The 8,008-nt window shown below is 43.2% G+C and overlaps 1 pseudogene; it reads left to right on the top strand.

Moving 5' to 3' along the window:
* The first annotated feature begins 12 nt into the window (after window positions 1–12).
* On the top strand, window positions 13–4,991 carry LOC102811052 (annotated as a pseudogene).
* The last annotated feature ends 3,017 nt before the right edge of the window (window positions 4,992–8,008 follow it).

Raw genomic sequence — 8,008 nt, 5'->3', positions numbered from 1 at the left:
TCTTGATTCAAAATGACTGTGCAGACCAGCACATTAACCCACAGCACCACATCAGGACTACAGAAGCCCATACATAAAAGAGTGAGTGTGTGTGTATATGTGTGTGTGTGTGTGTGTGTGTGTGTGTGTATGGTAGCTTTCTAAAAATTATTTCAAATTTTATTCTGTTAAACTTTATTTTGTTTAGAAAACATAGTTTGTATTATTTCAATTTTTTAAAATGTGATAACATTTTGTTTGTGTTTTGCTTTTTCATAATGCCAAAATATGACCAATTTGTTGAATATAAAATTGCAATTAGAAATACTGGATCAGAATTGACTTGATGGCAACTAACAGCAACAATTCAGCTTTTAATTGAACAGAATATAAATGCCATGTTGGTCAACTTTATTGATAGTGTTAGTTAGATTCTCTATACTTGAGCTGGTGTGGTGCTGTAGAATAAGCATTGGACTACTAAATGCAAGGTCAGTGGTTCAAACCCACCAGCTACATCTTGGAAACCCTATATAGTATCTCTGTGAGTCAAAACAGACTTGATGACACCTAAAAACAACATATATATGCTGCATTTTTTGTGCATTTGTTCTAGTTGTTGTTGTTGTTAAGTACCATTGAGACGATTCCGACCCATAGCAGCCCTGTATAGGGTTTCAGTAGTTATGGTGAAAGGAGTGGGGATGTCTCAACTTGTAATTATGGATTTTTCTCTTTTTTTTGCATTAAATTATATAAATTTTACCTTCAGACATTTTGATGCTCTGTTTTAAGGTGTGTACATATTAAGGATTGTTATGCCTTTATAATGAATTGACTTTTTAATAATTGTATAATATTTCTATTGTTTATTGGTAATTTTCTTAGTTTTAAAATTAATTTTGGCAGGAACTAATTCATTGGTTAAGGAGCACAGGTGGTGCAATGATTAAGCACTTGGCTGCTGATGGCTGTTTGAACTCACCTAGATCTGTTCCTGTGAAGATTTCAGTATAGAACACTCATTGGGGCAATTATATTGTGACATGTGGTTACTATGAGTTGAAATTAACTCGATGGCACCTAACAACTAAAAACTGTACATTGATCAGTGCTTTACTAATACATACATTTTCTTTCTTTTCAACCTATCTGTATCATAAAATTATATAGCTCTCTTTTAGACAACATATACTAGGCTTCATGTTTCTATGTAATCTGACATAAAAGACAACTATACACTTGGATCTCACCAGATGGAATACACAGAAATCAAATTGATGAGGCAGTGGAAAAGCTCCAAATAATCAGTCAAAAAAAAGTCCAAGGGCAGATTGTGGAAAAGACCATCAGTTGCTCATATGCAAGTTCAAGCTGAAGCTGAAGAAAATCAAAACAAGTCCATAAAAGCCAAGTCTATGTCGGCCATCTGTTCAGAAGAGATGTCCTCGGACATCTCCATCCCTGAGAAGTATTGCAAAGAAGAAGCCATGCTGGATTCGTCCCCACACCTGTAGGGTCTTCCTTATAACGAGGCTGTGGAGAGCAGCGTCGACAAGAACCTGGCGGCACCCAAGAGTTCGTCGGGTACCCGCAGATGCTCGGCTGTGTGGAAACACTTCCACCTGAGTCACTTAGACAGCTCCAAGGCCATGTGCATCCACTGCATGAACGAATTCAGCTGAGGGAAGAACGGGAAGGACCAGGGTACCAGCTGTCTCATCAGGCACATGTGGCGGGCCCACTGCTGGATCGTCCTACAAGAAAACGGGGGTGGCATGGGCATCCCGCAGTTGTACACCACAGCCCCCACTCTGCTGCCATTCCTGCTGTCCACAAATGGAAATATCCCTTCCGGCTCGTCCTCTCTGGGGGAAAAGCGGCCATGGAGCCCACCTCGGAGCCCTCCTCGCCCTACAGGCTGCCCGAGGATGTCCAGTCTCGCCTGATCCCTGGAGACCCCTTCGTGGAGGAGGGGTCGGTACTGTAGTCTCCTGAGGACGTGGGTGAGGCCTCGATGGTGTCTTCTTCTGAGAAGCAGGGTGACAGGCCGAGGCCCAGGACTTGGACTCCAGCTGTGTGTTTCAGCAGAACGAGAAGGTCATGAAGAAACTCAAATTGGAGGTGTGTCACCACGCTCCCTGGCGCCCACGGACAACCTGAAGGCCCTGTGTCGGCACTGCAGCGGCATCATCAGCCAGGGGAAGAAGGGCGAGGTGGGCTACCAGCTGTTTGATGAGGCATCTGTATAGACCCCACCCGGAGGTCGTCGGCAACCAAAAGGGCTGCCTCTGCCCAAGCCTGGCAAACTCTCTGTACGTCACCCTGGTTTCCGCAGAATGTTCCTCTTACAAACTAAGCAACGTGCTAGAGGCAGCGGGGACACAGATAATCAGGTTACATTTCCTGTGAACAGCAAAAAACCCTCAAAACTGTGGAATCATTTTTCTGTCTGCTTAGCAGACTCCACCCAAGTTGTGTGCTTGTACTACAGGTGGACAATAAGCCAGGAAAAGAAGCCTAAGAACTTAGGGGCCAGTTACCTTTTTAGACACCTGCAGAGGTTCCACAGCACCATGCTGAAGAGCAACGGCCCAGAGACCATGTCACCCTCTTCCCCAGAAGGGCACATGCCGCTGAGCACATAGCTCCTAGGCACTCTCTCCTACGATGACACCAATGACAAGTTCTGTGATTCTCACCCAATTGTGGAAAAGTCTCATAGTTGAGATGATTGCACTTGACCTCCAGCCATATTCTCTTGTAGACAATGTTGGCTTTACTAGGCTGCTTGGATAGGTGAAACCTCAGTACTGTCTCCCCTCAGCATCCTACTTCTCCAGTACAGCCATCCCAGGCATGTACAACAATGTGAAGCAGGTCATTCTATCCCACTTCAAGGAAGACGAGAGTTGTTGCAGACCGTGTAAGACTAGTCAGAGGTTCGAGGCCCTATAGGCCCGAGTGTAACAAATGAGGCCACTGGCTGTTAATGGCAAATTGCTTTCATCTTAATATTCAGTTATATATGTTAAATTAATACACAGAGCCTTTGATAATCCACAGATAAATGTGATATTTTCCTAAAGCCTGAGACTAAAGGTTGCAAGGTTAAGCCTTTCTCCAAAGGATTAACTAAAAATATCTTAGCTACTTCTCGGTTCTTTGTTCTATAGACAAAAAACCCATCCTCCCTAATCCTTTTCCAGGTGCAGCCCATTCACCTGGGCTTCTCAAGTCCTCCTGCAGACCTGGCTCAGGAAGCCGAAGCAGCAGGACTCCACCCAAGCTTTTGTCCTTATGTTAATTGAGCCTGAGAATCCAAGTTGCTGGCCTGGGATTCGAACCAGCGAAGTACGATGTAAAGTTACCTGAATGTCTGGAAAAGTACTGATGCTAGCTGTATCCTGTTTTGGTCCCTCCCAGCTTAGTGTGAAGCAACTCCCCTAAATAAAACAGGCCCGGGCCTCCCCAGGTGTGCATTACGGGTTGGAAGGCATGCAGTACAGATTGCAGTGCATTACAAGATGGAGGGCACACTGTAAAGATTGCAGGGCAGTGAGTTGCTGCCTGCAGAGGCCATGATGCCTGTAGTCCCAAGCCTGCCCACCAGTGATGTATCCATCCTGGCTTTGGGGTGCCTCTTGTCTCTCTCTTTGTCTCTTTCTGTGTATTCTTGCTATATATGAATCCCCGTCAGGTATCTCCTCCTCATGAACTGAACCCCTATGTCGAGGCAGGTCCCCGACAGAGAGTGGCGTGATCCACTTCATGTCTGGAATATGGATGAGTAACCAGACTAGAGAGTACCTGACCCTGACGGCCCAGCTTTGCGCTGTCAGCCCAGCCCCTCTGTGAAGACCACCACTGCTCCACGCTCCAGGGCATGTCACAGATCGACTGTGACTATGGTGACAACAACATCCAGAAGCATAGGAAAGACCCTGAGCGACGGGGACCGCAACAATATGCAGTGCTTTAGCCATACCACGGTCAACCTCATGGTGAATGAGGTCATCAAAAGCCAGAGGATGGTTCAGAACCTGCTGAGCATCACGCACGCAAAATGTGTGAGTGGGTCCACCACTCCCTCAAGGCCAAAGAGAAGCTGGCAGAGTTGCAGAGGTTGTACCAGCTGCCCCAGCACCACCTCCTCCAGGATGTCCCCTCCAAGTGGAACACATCGTTCTATACGTGCGAGAGGCTCGTTGAGCAGAAAAGGACCGTCAATAAGATGGCCATGGAGTGCAACTTCAGTGAGCTCATCAGCTGGGACCAGTGGAGGTGATGCAGTCTGTGTGCCACGCACTGAAGCCCTTTGATGCTGCGAGCCGCTAGATGAGCACACGCGTGTCTGCACACAGCCAGGTCATCCCCATGATCCACATCCTCAACAGGAAGATCGAGATGCTGTTTGAGGAGATGATGGGCATCTACACCATGCTCAAGTCCCTGAAGGAAGCCATGGTCAGCTGCCTGTCCTCTACTCTTCACGACCCCAGGTACATTTTTGCCATGCTTCTGGACCCTTGCTACAAAGCCTCTTTGTTCACTGAGGAGGAGGCTGAGAAATACAAGCATGACTTAATCAGGGAGCTAGAAATACTGAATTCTACTTAAGATGACACACCAGTTTCCAATGGGTGTGACGCAGGTTCACCCTCCAAAGACCCTGCTAGGGGGAATTTGTGGTTGCCCCTGGCAGAAATGAAGAGACAAGACCTGAGAGACGAGCTGAAGTTACCTGAAGACATAGTGCTTGCCTACCTGGAAGAAGAGGTGCTTGAACACAGCTGTGATCCTTTAACCTAGTGGAACCTAAAGTAGGCCTCCTAGCCGGTCCTGTCAGCTCTGGATGTCAGGTTCCTGGGCTGCCCCCCAAGTATCGTCCCTTCAGAAAAGCTGTTCAACATGCCCATGGAAAACAGTAGCTTCAGCCAGTCCAGGCTCATGATGGAACATTTTGAGAAACTCATCTTTTTAAAGTGACTCTTCCCTTCATATACTTCTAGTATTGAAACTCTTGATCCAGCCACCAGGCTTAAAAAAAAGAAAAGAAAAATAGTTGTTGCTTATTAGGCATTATCTTGTCTGCCATTGGGCTGCTGGCGTGCTGTGAGCAGGGCCATGTATGACACTGGGTCAGGGGCCTGCAGGTCTATGTGGGAGTGTTCCTGTCTAGCTGCCCATGCCATGTCTACATGTGCCTTACTCCTCCTCCTTCAGGCCAGATGCTGTAGATACGTTTTCTCCTAAGAACTTCACTAGAAATAACTTATGTTGTCACGTACAATGATTAGATTTTAATTCATCACTGTAAACTTTTTTTGTTTTAATTTTTCAAGTTGGGGATTAGTCATTCATTCTCGTAGAACAGTAGGAGTGTTGTAAGCAATCTTATTCTGTAGCTTTTTTACTCAGTTATGAAAAACCACAAATCAGGTCCTATCTTTTAGTTAAGCCTTGCTTTAATTTGTGACACTCAAAAAACAGCATTTATGGTCGTCACCTGAGATGTAGATATAAGAGGCAGAGCTCAAGCCATCCTTCAAGGCAGTTTTAACCCATGCTCTGAAGTACTTGGAAGATTACAGAGACTTTCAGAAGATGACTGCCAACTGCCACAGAGACTGAGCATTTGAAAACAACCCTAAACTGAGATGAATTGTAGAATCTCTGTTTTGTAGTAATTTGGTCAAGAAACTTCCCATTTATGTTTTTGCAATTAGGTTTCCCATTGTAGTAACTCAGAAATGTCCTAGCTATTTATATTGGATTCCTTTGAAATGTTCTTAAGGTTTGCAATTTCATATTTATGACTTAGCCAGTGAATCATAGGACAAGTTTAAATTCAGAAGTTCAGCATGTTAGATCTCTGAGGCTCTCAGCTAGTCTGTCAACGCCATGAAGCTATCTTTCAGAAACTGTGCTGATTCCCAGAGTGCTCAAATTATGTGTAAAATTCTTTTTAGAAGACAGAACGGTGAATAAGTGTTACCATCATAGCTGTAGAGTAGCCTTATGCATACAGGTCTCTTTTCTGGAATGGGAAGCCCCAGCAACAGGTGCGCGTTTTTGAATCGTAAGGACATCAGAACAAAGCATGAGCCATTTGTCCTCGGTGTTTCTGCTTTTCATTTGAGGAAGGGATTCATTCCTTACTTTGACCAGTTCAGCTCCATGTGGAGCAGGTCACCCACTTGCTTGCCTGAGGTCTCTTAGAAGCATTGTCCTTTTGCTACGAGGCTGTTTTTTTTACTTAATCTAACTTTGCATTGATTCTGTTTAAGTGTATTTATAAATAGTGAACTCAGTTTCTGAAATTAAACTTTTTATTTGAAAATTTTTTTTAAAAAGGGTCATTAGGAGACAAGAAAGAAGGAAAAGAACACAATGAATGTCAGGAGAGACTCTGAAAGTTGCTTTCCAACATAGAGATGCTAAAGCAAATGTAAGAAGTGAAGAGGTACAAGAGCAGAACAGAAAATTTCAAAAGACAGCTCAAGAAGACAAAGTCAAATATTATAATGAAATGTGCAAAGACCTGGAGCTAGAAAACCAAAAGGGAAGAACACACTAAGCATTTCTCAAGCTGAGGGAAATGAAGAAAAAAAAAAAAATTCAAGCCTCAAATTGTGTTTTTGAACTATTCTATTGGTAAAATATTCAATGATGCAAAAAGCATCAAAAGAAGATGGAAGAAATACACAGTCACTGTATCAAAAAGAAGTGGTTGATGTTCAACCATTTTAAGAGGTAGCATATGATCAAGAGGCAATATTCCTGAAGGAAGAAGTACAAGGTGCATTGACGTTATTGGCAAAGAACAAGGCACCAGAAATTGATGGAATACAAATTGAAATCTTTCAACAAAGTGGTGTGGCACTGGAGGCAGTCACTCATCTACACCAAGAAATTTGGAAGACAGTTAGTTACCTGGCCAACTGACTGAAAGAAATCGATATTTGTACCCATTCCAAAGAAAGGTGACCCAATGGAATGCAGAAATCATTGGACAATATCATTAATATCTCATGCTAGTAAAGTTTTACTAAAAGTGATACAAAAATGGTTGCAACCATACATTGAGAGAGGAGTTCCAGAGGTTCAAACAAATTTCAGAAGAGGGTGTGGAACAAGGGATATCATTGCTGATGTCAGATGGATCTTGTCTGAAAGCAGAGAATACCAGAAAGATATTTAAAAGTGCTTAATTGACTTTTGGTTGTATGGATCATATCAAGCTATGGACATCATTGAGAAGAATGAGTATTCCAGTACACTTAATAGTGCTTGTGAGGAACCTGTACATAGACCAAAAGGCATTTGTTCCAACAGAACAAGGTAACAGCGAATGGTTTAAAATTAGGGAATGTGTGTGCCATGGTTGTATTCTTTCACCATAGTTATTCAATCTGTATGCTGAGCACATAATGTAAAAGCTGGATTATATGAAGAAAAACCTGGCATCAGGATTGGAGGAAGTTTCAATAATTTGTGATATGCAGATGATACAACCTTGCTTGCTGAAAGCAAAAAGGATTTAAATTAGTCACTGATGAAGACTACAGTTTTCAGTAGGGTTGCAACGCAATGGAAAGAAAGCAAAAATCCTTACCACTGTACCAATTAACAACATCCATGTAAATGGAGAAAGGATGAAATTGTCAAAGACTATATTATTCGGATCAATAATCAACACTTACAAAAGCAGCAGTCAAGAAATTAAATGATGTATTTCATTGGGCAAATATGCTGCACAAGACCTCTTAAAAGTGTTCAAGAGCAAAGACGTAAGTCTGAGGACTAAGGAGTGCCTGACTCAAGTCATGGTATTTTCAATAACCTCATATGCATGCGGAAGTTGCACAGTGAATACAGATGACTGTAAAAGAATTGATGCATCTAAGCTATGGTGTTTGAGGAAAATATTAAAAGGACCCTGGACTGCCAAAGAGCAAACAGATCTACATTGGAAGAAGTACAGCTAAAGTGTAACTTGGAAGCCTGAATGGGTAGCGTTTATCTC

The sequence above is a fragment of the Chrysochloris asiatica genome, unplaced genomic scaffold, assembly GCF_000296735.1.
Source record: "Chrysochloris asiatica unplaced genomic scaffold, ChrAsi1.0 scaffold00187, whole genome shotgun sequence".
Lineage (NCBI taxonomy): Eukaryota > Metazoa > Chordata > Mammalia > Afrosoricida > Chrysochloridae > Chrysochloris > Chrysochloris asiatica.
The sequence above is the reverse complement of the archived record's forward strand: the minus strand, read 5'-3'. Positions and strand labels throughout refer to the sequence as shown.